General features: G+C 42.0%; 1 protein-coding gene across 5 annotated transcripts in view; it reads left to right on the top strand.

Annotated features, from left to right (window-relative positions):
- LOC122549307 (transcriptional activator GLI3-like) overlaps positions 1-13,462 on the top strand; it is a 396,212-nt gene that overhangs the window by 198,844 nt on the left and 183,906 nt on the right. The window contains exon 1 of one of the 5 annotated variants that reach the window (XM_043688911.1): positions 11,453-11,518. The exons of the other annotated variants lie outside the window; for them this stretch is intronic. The gene's annotated coding sequence lies outside the window, so the exon portion shown is untranslated. Of the gene's footprint in view, positions 1-11,452; positions 11,519-13,462 lie in introns of those variants that run through there. 5 annotated transcript variants of the gene reach the window in all.

The following is a 13,462-nucleotide window of genomic DNA, read 5'->3' on the forward strand; positions in this document are numbered from 1 at the left end:
TGTTTAATTATTTTAACATTAACATATATTCACGTAGTGTTGCTGAAATTGTTTTCTGGAACAGTGGCCGAAGATATTCATTTGAGAATTTGCCATTTGAAATGAATAAACGTAGAATAAATACGGTTCATGCACCACAGTCACAGAAAGAAGGAAAAATGAATTTGATTCAAAAGTTAAATGAAGAAAAATAAATAATTTTTAAAAATTGGTTTAGTGTTGCAGTACAGGAGAGCTGATTCAACTCAGTATAGTGTCCAACTGTGTTAATTTGCTACAGTTGTAGAAATATTAATAGTGATTTGGTACAACATAATTAATTCACTAGTTTTAGATGGTACTAAATGATAGCTGTAAAACTTGTGAACACTTTTAAATAACAGTTGAACTGTTCTGGTTAATTCTACTGTAGGATTACCTTTGAATATTACTGGTTTGATCATATAAACTCCTCACCATTTAAAAGCGGCATAGGTTTGGGGACATAACTAAGCCCTTCAGAGTCCCTACTTCGACCACATTTTGCTGTATCAGTCTAGCAATGTGATAACTGTCACCAGTAGCAAGTCCTGTGGGAAATTGAGAAAGTTAATCTTGTCGTGTGATTCCCTGAGCACACTGTCAAAGTTATTTGACAGAATGCCTCATCACTAGAACTTTCCAATAAGCACCAAGACGTAGCTTGGCTGGTGGTGAGAAGGGCACTGCCCGACAGATTTTTCACACACGTCCAGTTTCTGTGCACCACTGCATGCTGCCCTCGAAGTGGCTGCACTGACGAAGAGACTGTCACACATCTCCTTCTGGAATGTGCCTTTGCAAAGAAGGTCTGGAAAAAGATGTGGTGATTTTTGTCAAGGTTTGTCCTGAGCAGCTCCATGATGCAGGACTCTGTGCGTTATGGGCTGTTCCCTGGGACGCACACCAAGACAAACATCGACTGCGCCTGGAGGGCCATCAACTCAGTGAAAGATGCTCTTTGATCTGTTCGAAACCTGTTGGTATTCCAGTGCAAAGAGTTGACTCTGACTGAATGTTGCAGGCTGGCATATTCCATGGACCAGAACTACATACTAAGGAACACAATAAAGTTTGGGGCAGCTGCCGCCAAGGTGCAAGTGGGGAAAGACCGCCATCTAGGGTCTTGCTGCCAAAGTACACAGAGGGTCCATTAAGTTATTGGACCCTTGCTTTGCCTCAGAATGTTTGTATACAGTGTCCTGCATGAGCAGAAAATGCATTTGGTTTTGCAACTGCAGCGTATATCAGGTTTTAATGTTATTTATCTATTTTAGTACCTGTGGTTGTATATAAAGATAATTTTTGAAGAATAAAGTATATTTTTGAAATAAAAATAAACCTGTCACCAGTAACAATGATGCAAATTGGCACCATCTACCTATGTGATCAGGCCAGAGGCTATAAGGTCACTTGGAAGGGTCTCCATCAAGAATACTCAGCTACAGACTGTTGTGCACCGTTTAATTCTTGTTGCAGTTTCCACCTTTTGGAAGAAGTGTTAACTCAAGATCTCATCTGTCAGCTCAGGTGATGTAAACGATCCAGTGACATTGTTTTAAAAAGATGGGAGGGGGAGTCACCCCAGTCCTGACCAATATTTATCCCTTCATCAACATCACAAAAATAAATTTTGGTCATTATGATATTGTTTTTTGTGGAGGTGGTGTGTATTATATTGATGCCATCTTTCTTACATTATAGCAATGACCACACTTCAAAAAAACTTTACAAATAAACAAAGAAAATGCTGGAGAAACACAGCAAGTGTAGCAGCATCTGTGCGCAGAGAAACAAAATCAATGTTTCTGTCTCCACAGATGCTGCCAGACTTGCTGGGTTTTTCCAGCATTCTCTATGTTTAGTTTCAGATTTCCAGCCTCTGCGTTATTTTGCTTTTTATCAAAAAATGCTTCAGTGGCTGCAAAGTGCTTAGAGATCTCCAGAAGCCATGAAAGCAATGTTAACACAAGTTCTTCATTCCAACTTTCCTCCTCGATGCCACCTTCATTTCTTTTCTTTTTTTTCTTCATCCTTTTTCTTAGCCATAGAGATGTACAGCATAGAAGCAGACTCTTCAGTCCAACTCGTCCATACCGACCAGATATCCCAAACTAATCTAGTCCCACCAGCCAGCACCCAGCCCATATACCTCCAAACCCTTCCTATTCATATACTCATCCTTTTAAATGTTGCAATTGTACCAGCCTCCATCGCTCCCTCTGGCAGCTCATGCCATACACGGGAAAAAGTTGCCCCTTATGTCTCTTTTATATCTTTCCCCTCTCACCCTAAACCTATGCCCTCTAGTTCTGGACTACCCCACCCTAGGGAAAAGATTTTATCCATTTATCCTATCCATGCCCCTCATGATTTTATAAACCTCTATAAGGTCAACCCTGAGCTTCTGCGCTCCGGGGAAAATAACCCCAGCCTGTTCAGCCTCTCCCTATAGCTCAAATCGTCCAACCCTGGCAACGTCCTTGTAAATCTTTTCTGAATCCTTTCAAGTTTCACAACATTCTTCCGATTGGAAGGAGACTAAAATTGCATGCAATATTCCAAAAGCAGCCTAACCAATGTCCTGTACAGCTGCAACACGGCCTCCTAACTCTGGTACTTAGTCTCGTTTTTATTTTCATTTGTCCCTTTTTCGTTATATTTCCTCCTTTCTTTTCTTCCTGTTTGATTTTTTTTCCTCCCTCCCCCATTCTTTTTCTCTTCACCTTTCCTTGTTTTGTTTCTTCCATGATGGTCAGCAGTTTGGTCAGTAGCATATGCAGACTTGGTTTCTGTACTCCTCCATAGATGTACCAAAACTCTGCAGACATTTGTGTGCACTCTTGACTCCATGAACTGATAATTAGATATAAGGCTACACTTTCAGCAGGTACTGTGTGGCCCAAATCCTAGTATGGGTGATTCGTTGGAGGCTGATCCTCTAGCCACCATCCATTATCACTGCTGCTTCCTAACTTCAGCTCTGTGCTTCAGCAAATCCTAACGACTGCAATGCAGTCATTCCCGACTATAAGGGGATGTACCCTTATTTCTTTTATAGAGCAAAATAAGAAAAAGGAGCAGGAGTTGACTATTTAGCCTCCAAACCTGCTCTGCCTTTCAGCTGCATCACGATTGATTTTCTACCTCGATGACGTTATATAGCACGATCCCATATCTCTTAATATCTATAATATTTAGAAAGTTGTCAATCTGAGTCTTGAATACAATTACAGGCCTCCGTAATTCAGTTGATCAAGAATTCCAAATTTTCACTGTACTTTGAGTGAAGAGATTCATTTTCATCTCAATTCTGAAGGGCACGTTCCTTATTCTGACTATATTCCATCGTTCTAAATCGTTCCCAAGTCCTGACATTAATCTTTCCTGCAACGACCATATCAGTCTCTCTAAGAATTTTGTAGATGGCTCCTAGTACCAGCATGCCCTGGTCAGTTCAGTCATCCATTCTGCAGTTTCTGCTTTCATTTCAGTTGCAAGAACCTTGAACCTTTGCTCACTTACAAAGGCTGAGATACCTGCACTTGTCCCTTCTCAGTCTCTGTATCTGCATCACTCATGGTCATGCCCTCCTGTACCTGACAGTGAACCAAGTCAGAAGCACACTTTCCTTGATTGGTCAGTGCATGGAGTATTGGAGTTGAGATGTCAAGTTGCAGCTGTACAGTACATTGGTTAGGCCACTTTTGGAATACTGCTTCAATTCTGGTCTCCCTGCTGTAGGAAATATGTTGTTATACTTGAAGGATTCAGAAAAGATTTGCAATGCTGTTGCCAGGGTTGGAGAGTTTGAGCTTTAGGGAGAGGCTGAATAAGCTGGGGCTGTTTTCCCTGCATTGTCAGAGGCTGAGTGGTGACCTTATAGAGGTTTGTAAAATCATGGGTGGCATGAATAGGGTAAATAGACAAAGTCTTTTTCACAGGGTGGGGGAGTCGAAAACTAGAGAGCATAGGTTTAAGGTGAGATGGGAAAGATTTAAAAGGGACCTGAGAGGTAACCTTTTCACGGAGAGGGTGGTGTGTATATGAAATGAGCTAACAGAGGAAGTGGTGGATGCTGGTACAATTACAACATTTAAAAGGCATCTGTGTGAGTACCTGAATAGGAAGGGGTTAGAGGGATATGGGCCATATGCTGGCAAATCATAGAATCCCTACAGTGTGGAAGCAGGCCATTTGGCTCAATAAATCCACACTGATCTTCCAAAGAGTGTCCTACCCAGACCTAAACCTACCCTATAATTCTGCATTTCTCATTGCTAATCCATCTAACCAAAGCACATGGAGGAAACCTGCACAGACATGGTTGAATGTGCAAACTCCGCATAGATGGTCTCCCGAGGGTGGAATTGAATCTGGGTCCCTGATGCCGCAATGCTAACCACTGAGCCACCATGCTGTCCTATGATTAGATCAGTTTAGGATATGAGGTTGGCATGGATGAGTTGGACCAAGGGGTCTGTTTCCATGCTGTATAATTCTATGACTCTATGATCCTACTCTAAGGACTGTGATCACCTCCTGGAGTAAAATGTTTCAGTAACTTTCCTCCTCCCTGACTGTTGTAGCGTCCGCAGCTGAGCATCAAGCTCAGTGACTATGAACTAAAGATCTTCCAGCTGCAAACATTTAATGCAAATGTGTTTGCCTTTGATCACACAGGTATCCATGAGTTCCCACATTCTGGAACCACCAAGCAATACCTATCATGTCACCTTTATCATATTTAATTGATTATTTTATGATTGGATTCCCTACAGTGTGGAAACAGGCCCTTCAGCCCAGCCAGTCCACACCGACCCACCCCCCCCCTTGACTAATGCACCTAACGCTATGGGCAATTTAGCATGGCCAATTCATCTGACCTGCACATCTTTGGACTGTGGGAGGAAACTGGAGCAAACCCATGCTGACACGGGGAGAATGTGCAAACTCCACACAGATAGTCACCCAAGGCTGGGATCAAACCTGAGACCCTGGTGCTGTGAGGCTGCAGTGCTAACCACTGAGCCACCGTGCTGTATGTTTTATGATTACATTTCAATCTCTAATCCTGCCTGTGCTTACATTCTGACTATTTCAAGGAAATATTGTACTTAACTCTGATTTAAATTCCACATTTAAGATAAATAGGAAATACTCACAAGTAAATCTAATAAGACTTAACTACCATTAGTAAGCATTACTATTGCTAATAAAATGTTACAGTTATTAAGATCACTTGAGTTTTGAAAGATATGCTGAGGAGTGACCTTATGGAGGTTTATAAAATTATGAGATGCATGGATAGGGTAAATAGACAAAATCTTTTTCCTGAGGTGGGCGAGTCCAGAACTAGAGGGCATAGGTTCAGGGTGAGAGGGGAAAGATATAAAATGGACGTAAGGGGCAACTTTTTCACGCAGAGGGTGATGCGTATATATGGAATGAGCTGCCAGAGGAAGTGGTAGAGGCTGGTACAATTGCAACATTTAAGAGGCATCTGGATGCGTATATGAATAGGAAGGGCTTAGAGAGATATGGGCCAAGTGTTGGCAAATGGGACTGGATTAGGTTGGGATATCTGGTTGGCATGGACAAGTTGGAACAAAGGATCAATTTTCATGATATACATCTCAGTGACTCTATGAGAAAAAAAATTCATCAACCAATTTGTGAAATATGCTTGACTTTCTCAGAAATCACCCAGTCCACTCTGGAGCCACAGACTGAACTGAACTGGATTGATGCCAATATCTGTCCCACAGTTCTTCCTTCCCACTTTTTCAGCTGTTGCTATTTGTCTCCTGTACTCCTCTTTCCTGTTTGTCTTGCTAGAGGTGAATGATGCATATTGTTGTAAGCTATGGAGTTTGGACTCCTGTTACTGTCCGGTTCCCGTTAACTATAGCTACTACTATGTTCAGCATGATTATTCACGTCTAAGACAATGTTGTTAGTTCTGGATTTCACTGAGAATATTTCAAGTGCACTTTCAGAATGCAAAAATATCAACATGAGTGAGTGATTGGAGAAAGGAAAGCACATGCTACCAACCTTAAGGTTATTAGAGCTCTGTGTTTTCACCTTAGACCACTTACACAGTTGTTTTCTAGTTAAATAGTCTGAATGTTTCTCTTTGAGGAGAAAGTGAGGTCTGCAGATGCTGGAGATCAGAGCTGAAAATGTGTTGCTGGAAAAGCGCAGCAGGTCAGGCAGCATTCAGGGAACAGGAGAATTGACGTTTCGCGCATAAGCCCTTCTTCAGGAATGAGGAAAGTTTGTCCAGCAGGCTAAGATAAAAGGTAGGGAGGAGGGACTTGGGGGAGGGGCGTCGGAAATGCGATAGGTGGAAAGAGGTCAAGGTGAGGGTGATAGGTCAGACTGGGGTGGGGGCGGAGAGGTCAGGAGAGGTCTTCCTGACCTCTCCACCCCCACCCCAGTCTGACCTATCACCCTCACCTTGACCTCTTATTCTCCTAAAGGATGAAGTATCCTTTCAGTTTCCACCTTGTCAGGATTCCTCAGGATTTGGTCGAGAGAAATGAGGCTGCAACAAGTGTTTGAAGTTCAACCTGCTTAGGTTGAGCATTTGGAGCTGGAGGCTGTACTACAAACACTGCTGTGTATTGGGAGGGGAAAAATGTGCCTGGATTCTTTGCATCAGGAAGCAGTCACACCACTTGGATTGTCTGATATGGTCCATCCAGGAGAGTTTAACTATAAGTAAGGCAATTTAGTGGGTGCAGAATGTGGGAATGCAGGACCCTCGACCTTTGCAATTATCTTAAAGGTTTATGGCTCTTTCACCTTTCCTGGATGAGAATGAGTGCAGCATATGGATCGGCCAACTGATCAAAGCACCATTATACAGGAAGCCATTCAAGAGGGGTTTGTAAGGAAGAATGCAAAGTTAGTAGTGAATAGCATAGTGAAAGGGATTGACTTTGCAATCTACAACAATGAGCATCAGCCCAGCTAGATGTGTTGCCTGTTGTGTTTGGGACATCAACACAGGACTGGAGAGGAACTTGTAGTGACAAGTGGAGGATGCAGTTGTTATAGTCCATGTAGGTACCCGTGACATAAGAAAAACAGTCTGCAGAGTCAGTACAACTAAATGAAGAATTGAAAGAGAGGTAGGAACTTAAAACAATTATAATCACCAGGGAAAGACTGAGAATACTATTACTGAAAAGGTTGGCAAGTTCCCAGGATCTGATGCCTTTCACCTTAAGGTCTTAAACGTAGTGGCTGCAGAGAAGTAGATGTATTGCATGCATTTTTCCAAAATTTCCTAGACTCTACAAATGTTCTATGAGATTTGAAAATGGCTAATGTAACACCTCTATTCAAAAGAATACAGAGAAAGAAAGCAGGAAACTACGGTCTAGTTAGCTTAACATCTGTCATAGAGAAATGCTAGAACATTTATGTTGAGGAGATTACAGAAGAGTACCTAGGAAATCTCAATCTTATCAAACAGTGGTAATATGGTTTTTTGAAAAGATGATCGGACCAGACTAAACTATGTTTTTGACATCTTTGCGGAAGTAACAAGCAACAGAGATATTGGGAAATCTATAGATATGGTCTACTTGGATGGTGCCACATCAGAGGTTCCTCCTGTAAATAAAAAGTTGTGGAGTAAGGGGTGATGTAATCGCATGGATAGAAGATTGGTGAAGAAGAAACAGAGAATAGGAAATGGGTCATTTTTAGGTAGGCAAAATGTTACTAGTAGAGTGAAACAGGGATCAGCACTGGAGTCTCAGATGAAAAAAACAGCTATATGATAGCTGTTTCCAAAGAAACCAAAATGTGATGGAGAGTAAGTTGTGAAGATGACATGAGGAGTTCGTTAAAGGAAATAGTGAGTGGCTAAAATAATGCGAAATGATGATGACTTGGAAAAAAAATGAATGTCTCCAATTTGCCAGGAAGAATAGAATATAATTATAGTATTTCAGTGGAGCAAGATTGTAGAATTCTGTGGTATTGAGAGATCTTGGTGTCCTGATAGATAAATCCTGAACTGTTCATATACAGCATGGCAAATGATTAGAAAGGCTAGTGGAATGTTGGCTTAGTACTGCTAGGGGAATTGTAACAGTAGAGAAATTTTGTCAGGAATATTCCTTTTGATTGGAAAATAGCTATTGTAATTCCTTTATTCAAAAAGAGAGGGAGGCAGAAAGCAGGAACCTACAGACCAGTTAGCTTAACATCTGTCATAAGGAAAATGTTAGAAACTATTAATAAAGCAGGGGATCATGTACCTAGATTCTTGCTACTAAGAAGCAGTCACACCATGTCAGGTTGGATTGTTTGATATTGTCAATGTATAGACACAGGCGAGAGTAACTGCAAATGAAACAATTTAGGGAAGGCAGAATGTAGGAATGTAGGACTCGGCCTTTGCAATTATCTCAAAGGTTTTGGTATTTCAGCTTTTCTGGATGAGAGTGAGTTATAACATTATAACAAGGTACTTGGATAAGTTCAAGATAATCAGGCAGAGCAAACATCGTTTTATCAAAGGAAAATTGTACATAATTAATTTAATGGAGTTATTTGAAGAAGTAACTTATGGTGTGGATAATGGGGAGCCAATTAATGTATTATATTCAGATTTCCAGAATGCATTTGATAAGATGCCACATTAAAGGTTATTGCAGAAAGTAAAAGCTCACAGTGTTAGGGATAACACACTGACATGAAGAGAAGATTGGCTAGTTGACAGGCAGTAGAGAATAGGAATAAGTGGGTCTTTTTCAGGCGAGCAGAATAGCATGTGTGATGTGTCACAGAGTTGAGGGCTGAGGCCTCAACACTTTACAATTTTATATAAATAATTTGGATGAAGCGATCAAAGGAATGGCAGCTAAATTTACTGATGATACAAGGTGAGGTAGGAAAATGAGTTGGAAGATGGCATAAGGAAATTATAAAGAGATATAGATAGGTTACATGAGTGGGCAAAGACCTGGCAAATGGAGTATAATGTCGGAAAGTGTGAAATTGTCCATTTTTCCAGAAAGAATAAAAATGAAGCATGTTACCTAAATGGTGAGAGGTTGCAGAGCTCTGAGATGCAAAGATATCCTGTGAAGGTGTTCTAGTTGATAAATCTCAGAAGGTTAGTCTTTAGTGACAGTAAATAATCAGGAAAACTAACAATGTTATTTTTGCTGCAAGGGTAATTGAACACAATGGGAGGGAGATTAGGCTTTGGTTATACAGGCTTTGGTGAGACCGCATCTCAAGTACTGTGTATAGTACTGGTCATCTTACTTACAGAAGGATATTAATGTGTTGGAAGTAGTTCAAAGTAGGCTAAGTAGACTAGTATCTGGAATGAGTCGCAAATTGTGGCGCTGGAAAAGCAAAGCCGGTTCGGGAGCTTCTGAGGAGTAGGAGAGTTGATGTTTCGGGCATAAGCCCTTCATCAGGAATGTCGGGGAGAGGGGAAGAAGGCTGAGAGATAACTGAGAGGCTGGCAGTGGGGCTGGGGGGTCAGTTAGTTAGAAATGCAATAGGTGAATGCAGGTGAGGGATGATTGTGATAGTTTTATGGGGAGGTTGGAGTGGACAATTGAGAAGGAAGATGGACAGGTGGGAGAGGTCAAGAGGGTGGTGCTGAATTGGAGGGGTGGACATGGGATGAGCTGTAAAGCTTACTGCGAAGCCTCTTCCAAGGATGTCCACCTTGAAGAAGTTCTCCTCCTCCATCTACAAAGATCTCAGTGAGTCTGTCTTCCACTGCAGCCCCCAGAGTCTCTCTTCTCTGCCCTGAAGCTCTTCAACCATGTCCTGAAGCAAATTCACTATTCCTGCACATCCACTCACTTCATCTACTGTATCTGTTGCTCTTGATGTGGTCTCTTCTCCAGCTGGGAGACAGAATGCCAACATGTGGAGCGTTTCAGGGAACATCTCTGGGATCCATGCACCCAACAACCCCACCACCCTGTGGCTGACCACTTCAACTCCCCCTCCCACTCCATCAAAGTTTTGCAAGTCCTGGGCCTCCTCCACTGCCAAATCCAAACCACCTGACGCCTGGAGGAAGAATGCCTCACCTTCTGCCTTGGGACCCTTCATCCACATTGAATCAATGCCGATTTCACTAGTTTCCAAATCTCCCTTTCCCCCACCTCATCCTAGATCCAACCGTCCAACTCAGTCCCACCCTCTTGACCTGTCCCACCAAGCCATCTTCCTTCCCACCTATCCGCTCCACCATCCCCACCTGCTTATCACAATCACCCCCCACCTGCATCCAATTATCGCTTTCCCAGGTATCTCCCCCTGTCCCACTCCACTCTCCTATTTGTCTTTCAGCCCCCTCCTCCCCCCACCCACCATGCATTTCTGATGAAGGGCGTGTGCCCAAAATGTCGACTCTCCCTGACCTGCTGTGCTTTTCCAGGGTCACACTTTTTGACTCTGACTCTCCAGCATCTGCAATCCTGCCTTTCTCTCTAATATCTGGAATAAGCAGATTGCCTCATGAGGAAAGGCTACATCTATATCCTCGGGGGTTCAGAAGAGTGAGAGTTGACACAATTCAAACATATAAGATCCTAATGGAACTTGACTGGGTGGATGTGGAAAGGATGTTTCTTCTTGTGGAAGAATCTACATCTAGGGTCACAGTTTAAACTATGTACAATTTTAATCTTTTTTTCTTCAGTAAGGACATAATTACATGCGAAGCAGTTTAGAGAAGTTTACTTGACTGAGTCCTAGGATGAAGCAAGGTTAGACAAGGTTGGGCATGTATCCATTGGAGCTTAGAAGAATGAGACAGCTAAGGTCTTGATGGCATGCTTGTCGAGAGGATGCTTCCTCTTATGGGAAGAGGCCCAGTTGAAAATAGATAACCCTTATTTAAAATGGAGATTAGGAGAAATTTATTTCTCAAGAGCCTTGTTACTGTGTGGAATTCTCTTCAACCTCGAGCAGTAAAGGCATGGTCATTGAATATTTTTAAGACCAGGTTAGATGGGGAATTTATTAACAATGGGGTCAAAGGCGATATGGATTAGGCATAAAAATAAATTTGAGGTCACAATTAGACCAGCCATGATTTTATCAAATTGCAGAGCAGCCTCAAGGGGCCAAATGCTGTATGCCTGCACATACTTTGTATGTTTGGTTGTTTATTTATGTAATTCCAACTTGTACATATTTTAACAACTGTGTATAAATACAGGAAACTTTGTAATTTTAATTAAATAATCCAGTCTTGCGTTTCTATGTTAACATAGGTTAGCGGTTGAATTTTTCTGCTGGGCCACATTCATGCGGACACTGAAATTCTTGGTACAGCTTAGTAAGAGCAAGCTGAAAACATAGCATCAGATTCAACAGCTGCACATTTAATGCCCAAAGACAGATTTAATACCTGGCTGCTGATCCTTTCTGCTAATAGGGATTCTGACAGTGACAAACTAGCTAAGGCTCTTGACAGTTGCACATGTTGCAAAGGAGGATGGTAAGTTTTCTTGTGGTATTAATCATGCATTTGTCCCTTTTGATTCGAAACAAAATTGCTAATGACTTAGAATTAGTAATAATTCGTTTCATTTATTCTCTGTTTATGTAAATTGGCTTGTAAATTTTGTATTGCTCTGCTTAGAAGCATTTAATTCTTCAGGCCTTTAGACGCTGTGGTGACGGTGCCCATGATCCTTGTATCTTTTGAAAACTTCAAGTTCCCAACATATTTAATGGTATAGCTACAACTGTATGTATAGTTCTTTTTGCAAAAAAGTGTACATTATTCATAAAATTTGTGTATATGTCACATAGGGGCGGCACGGTGGCACAGTGGTTAGCACTGCTGCCTCACAGCTCCAGAGACCTGGGTTCAATTCCCGCCTCAGGCGACTGACTGTGTGGAGTTTGCACATTCTCCCCATGTCTGCGTGGGTTTCCTCCGGGTGCTCCGGTTTCCTCCCACAGTCCAAAGATGTGCAGGTCAGGTAAATTGGCCATGCTCAATTGCCCGTAGTGTTAGGTAAAGGGTAAATGTAGGGGGTATGGGTGGGTTGCGCTTCGGCGGGGCGGTGTGGACTTGTTGGGCCGAAGGGCCTGTTTCCACACTGTAAGTAATCTAATCTAATCTACTAGTAAATTCGACATTGCAGTAAAGACAATTTTTAGCATTTGAGTCTCTTAATAATGCGTATTTAGTGCATGATCTGATAGCAATTCAACATCATAAAACAGGAATTTATTGTAATACATACACCCACTTCGAAATAGAGTTGATCTTTTTTCCTCTTTTTTCCACCTACCATAAAGGCTGGATCGCTCATACTCTTTACATTCCACAGCAGTTTTCAATGACACTCTTATCTTCCAAAAGGTTGTAAGTTTCAAAGGAACTCTGTTTCTCTTCCTGGCAGTTCAAACTCGAAGAAGCTATTCTGGGCAGGATTTTATTTTATTTACACAAGAGGGCTGCTTCATTGTAAGGCCTCTCTTTCTCTGTGTCTCTCTCTCTGTCTCTCTTCCTCTCTCTCTATTTGAATCCCTAGGTAGCTCCCGCTCATGTGGTTGGGTGCAAATGTGCTAGAGTTGGTGGGCCTCCAGTTGGCCTTCCTAAATTTGGAGACTGCTTGTGAGCAACACATGGACCACTCACTGGCCAACTTTGCATAGGTCAATGCTGGGTCATTCCTCCTGACATGGGGTGGAGTTGGGATCCACATTTGACCCAACACGCAGGTCATGACTCTAAATAGGAAATCCTGCATCCACTTGTTACCCACCTCAAATTCTGGCCCCTGATTTTAATCTATCAACCATTGGCAGCTGTGTCATCAACTATCTAAGTCCTAAGCTCCGGTATCTTCTCCTAAAATCCCTCTGGTTCTCCAATTTACTCTTCTTCTTACTCATTTAAACATATCTTCATCATTGATTTAAAGGTTAAAATTTGAACCCAATCTCTGTCTCTCTGCCACTTCAACATGAACTGACATTTGGACAGGTACATTAATGGGAAAGGTTTGGAAGGTTACGGGCCAAATGCAGGTAAATGGGACTCATTAAGTTTAGGAAACCTGTTCGGAATGGATGAGTTGAACCAAAGGGTTTCTGTGCTATATGACTGTATGACATTATTTCGACAAAGAGCAGCAGAATTAGCTCAGTGTCTTGGTCAATATGTTTCCCCCAATTAACATCACTAAAATAGATTGTGTTCTCACGATGTTGTCAGGATCCTGCCCTCAGAGTGGGGCAGCAATTTCCTTAATCAGGGCAGATGTCAACAGCCGTGCAGGGTGGCTCTGGGCTAACAGTGCTTATCCAAGTGCACAACAGGCATTTAAAGATGGTGCCATTGCAATGGATTCCTGTTGATTCCTGATATCTGTTTTGTGGCATGTTGTTCCATGGTTGATGCTTAGTAAGATGGACTAGAAATCAG

This window comes from Chiloscyllium plagiosum, chromosome 4, assembly GCF_004010195.1.
Source record: "Chiloscyllium plagiosum isolate BGI_BamShark_2017 chromosome 4, ASM401019v2, whole genome shotgun sequence".
In the NCBI taxonomy this organism is placed as follows: Eukaryota; Metazoa; Chordata; class Chondrichthyes; order Orectolobiformes; family Hemiscylliidae; genus Chiloscyllium; species Chiloscyllium plagiosum.